The sequence below is a fragment of the Miscanthus floridulus genome, unplaced genomic scaffold (genome assembly GCF_019320115.1).
Source record: "Miscanthus floridulus cultivar M001 unplaced genomic scaffold, ASM1932011v1 fs_175_2_3, whole genome shotgun sequence".
In the NCBI taxonomy this organism is placed as follows: Eukaryota; Viridiplantae; Streptophyta; class Magnoliopsida; order Poales; family Poaceae; genus Miscanthus; species Miscanthus floridulus.
The window spans coordinates 4200-8398 of NW_027096338.1; positions in this window are offsets into that span (position 1 = coordinate 4200).

Here is a 4199-nt window from a genome sequence, read left to right on the forward strand (position 1 = left end):
TCATGGAGGCTACCATATATGCCCTGCAGGCATCTATATAATGGAACCACATGTACATCTATATTGACTAATGAAGAGATGATTCTATATTGACTAATGAAGAGATGAGTCCTCTCATATACTTGTGTCTTCTGCGTGTTCTTGTGTCTTATTCTTGGGATTGGGCAAGGGAGGCGAGATCTATCTACAAATTCTATACGCCTCTTTCTTGGGAACAGGAATGGGAAAACGGATCTGGCAATCCGTGGATTGGTCGATTCTCAACACCCTGTACGTGATTACATTCAAGAAACATTTGAGAACAAGACAGTGTTTGTTCTAGTTAAATAGTACTAGACTGATTGAAACAAAGGAGAATGACTTTCACATGGAATACAGTGATAGTGATATATTTAGACGATGCTCCAGTGCATTTAACAAGGTTTTTTGTGTCATTCAAGCCGTATATATCGGCTTGTCAATGAATGTATACCTTAACCGGCAGCGGGTTTAACTTCAACACACCTCACAGGAAGGTATAATGATAAGTTGGCAGTAGCAATAGCAGTTGAATTTGCATTAATAGCGCTTTGTCTGTGAACAATGTTCTAAACATAGTTAAAATTTGGTGTCTGATTTATGTTAAAAAGATATTCAAGTCTTTGTTTCAACTATCATCGTCCTGTTCGTTTGGGCTGGTTTGGCTTATAAGCCATGGCTGAAAGTACTGTTGTCTAGTTTGGTGTGAGAGAAAAATACTGTTCGTTGGCTGATAAGTCATGGCTTATAAGCCAAATATGACCCAGCGAACAGGCTGCATAAGCTTTTATAGGTTAAAAAAAAACCATAAGCTTTCTTGTAAGGCTGCATGACCTATTCATGCGACATTATGCTGCAAGCAGTTCATTCATCCATCAGTAGATTGACAGTTGTGCTGTCCACAAGTTGGACACACTCTGCTTGCTACAAGAAGATTGGGGCTACATGGGAGGGACGAGAAGCAGGGCACAACAAGGTGTACAGGATAACAGGGAGAGGTGAAAGAAAAGAAAAAACCTTCAGAGAAGGGCCAGACATGAGATGTTAAAGGAGTGTTACATGGGGACAACAGCCAAAACAAAAATGGTACGCCAGCAAACCTATTCAAGACTATTTTATCAATTTAATAACCAGATAGGCTGCAATCGTTTGAAAATGGGCTGGTACCATTTCTTGGTCTATTAGTGCGGTTCCCAAGAATAGTCACTGTAATGAAAACAACAGTTCAATATATAATAAACTTCAATATCCATATCCTAAATTAAGTCAGACTGCAGCATACCCCTTTCTACCTTATTGCAACTACTAGAGGTTTGCAAATAACTTGTACACGTTCTAATTTTTGTCATAACAGCAAACATATACGACAAGCAGAGCACTCAGTCATCACAGCAAAGGAGTGGTAGACAGTGTAAGTACCTGTAGTCTTGATATGTTTGGAGATCCCAGTGGCTTGGCCGATCCCCACAGCGTATTCCTCTTCACATCAACTGTTGTCACCACTTTCGTCTTATCCTTTCCATGCGGGTGGCCTTGGTCAACAGGTAAACAACATCACCATCCATGCTCATGGTGGGGTAAGCCATGAGCAGGCTTCCCAAGGACAAGGTTGCCTCTGATGCCTCCTTGTAGCTGCTCAGCTTATGCAACAACTCATAATCTTCTGGCTTGATGTCAACATGGAGGTTGGCCATCAGCAGTACAGTCACGGTGCCAGTCCTTCACTGGGATCGGCCTTCCAGTTACCTGGTATGGCGCCTGGTCTTGCTGCGTAATGCGTATGGAGGGGAGTGGAGGGGCTGACTCTGGCGCTGGCGGCGGCGAGGCGCCGTGGCGGCGCTGGAGGAAGCGAGGGGGGTAGAGAGAGATAGGGTTAGGGTGCCAGGCGCCCAAGGGTGTCAAGATGACACAATCCCAGGCTAATCTTATTAAGTTGCAACGTTTGACTCTTATACAATCTGACCCAACAACCTGACGCTAGAATTAAGGAAACTTGTAACCAAATCAAATCTAAACAAACTGATAGCTGACCAAGTCTGGAACCTTGGCCCCTGGCCGATGGTGCCCGTGCTCAGGCACGTTGCTCCTTGGCTCGACGTTCATACGTCTTGCTGACCATAACATCTCTCCCCCTCGGGAAACAGCTCGTCCTCGAGCTGGAAGGAGGGATGGGCTTCGCGAAACGCCGGGAACGGCTCCCAAGTTGCTTCCGACACCGGCATGCCCGCCCATTCGACGAGGACGTGCCACACGCCGCGGCGAAGTTCTGAGCGGAGGACGCGTTCCGGCCGCTGCAGCGGTCGACCGTGGCGTAGAGGAGGCAGGGCCGGCGCACTGGAGGGCGGTTGTCGATGCAGGACCCACAGGATACCCCGCAAGGGAGAGAGAAGATCTAGTCCAACTAGGATTCTTCCCATGTGATCTTAGTAGTAGTATTATTCAGTAATCCTACTAGGATCTCTCATTGTAAACCGACTAGGACTCTGGCCTCCTGACTATATAAAGGAGGGCAGGGCTCCTGGGGAAGGAGACAACAGAACAATAATTGTACGACACTTCATAATCAATCCAACGTAGAGGCTAACGCCGGCTGGACGTAGGGCTGTTACTCGATCAACGATCGAGGGTCCGAACCAGGATAAGTCGTTTGTCTCTTGCGTTCACCATCGAGTTCTGCATACGCTGAAGCCCGAACATACTACCTCGGGTACCCCCGTGGTAGGCTATCGGTGGTAAAACATCGACAGCTAGCGCGCCAGGTAGGGGCTTTCGGTGACTTTGCATCCGAGAGCTCGATGGACCTCGATAACATGATCTTCCCGACGGGATCAACTTTCATCTTCGGCTCATGGATCTGCGAGGCGGACAACTACGGCAAGCTTCAAAGCCATCTCCTCAAAGATCCGGATCATCATGAAGAATTTCCTATTTTGACAACTACGACGGATCAGCTCACCAGAAGATTCGCGCAGCTCATAATATCCGATTCAAATAAGATTTCACGGCTACGCGCATCCGACTCGAATTCAAGTTCTATGTCCAAGGTGAAGTCTTATTCGAGTGCTTTCAAGAAACCGAGTTCTTTTTCAGCAGGATTCCAGAGCACAACCCAAAACAACTCGGATTACACTTAGAGTTCTTTCAAGAAGTCAAATTCTTTTCCATTTGGGCTCGACAACATAGCAAAATCCTATCAGGGACAGTTCGAAAGATCCTTCAATCCAATGCTTGGGATACCACTAACAGGAGCCCAGGAGGGTCTAGTGCTAACGATAACATCGCAAGACTGTATCATCCACTGGCCAGGTTCCGTTCCTGAAGATAGCGGAACCCAACTAGTCGGCACAACAACAACAGCAATCCTACCCTATCAAGAAGGGGATTCGATCTATAATCATGAAGCATCTATTGAAATTATCAATAACTGTGACAGCATGGGAAACAACACCTATGACAAAGCAATTCACACGTGGGAGGTGTTCATGGTTCGTCGTCCGTGATCACCTTTGGACCCACCAGAAGCACCTGACGTCAGGTCATCAGATGAATCAGAATCCAACATATCACCCTTTGCCCAGGGCTACGATGGAGAAACCGAGAGTCAGAAACAAGCTAGGGAAAGAAAAAACAAGTTGAAGCAAGGGCGCCAACACCGTGCTAGGCTGCGCAAGGAAGCCTGGATCAGATATGAGTCAAAGTTGGCTGAATACGACAGAAGAAAATCACAACGAGAAGTCGAAGGAAGACGCATGGCAAATACGCCTTACGATAAGATTCGAGAAGCATTAGAAGAACTCAGAGCAACTTCACATCCCGGTGAGAAGTATGAACAGCTCCAAGACTTGCTCTGGTCGATGATCCCGAGAACGCATGAAGGGAGAGACCAATCAAGACTACCCTCCAGATCAACAACCCACAGGCAAGAAGATCAAAATCAAAGGAAGTCCACTTTCGAAAGACTTGGGCCAGGTGGAAGCCATAACGGAGGAAGTAGGAAGGAACATAATCAAGGCCACCAATTTGAACAACCAAGAAAGACCAAGAGTAGGGTGCCTACCTAGACAGCCTCGCAGAATTATTCCCATCAAAACAACAGTTGGCCAGAAGGAGGTGCCGAATCCGAATTCAAAGAAGCCGAAACACACGACAGATTCCCCTGTTTCGCGAATAGGCTTGCATCG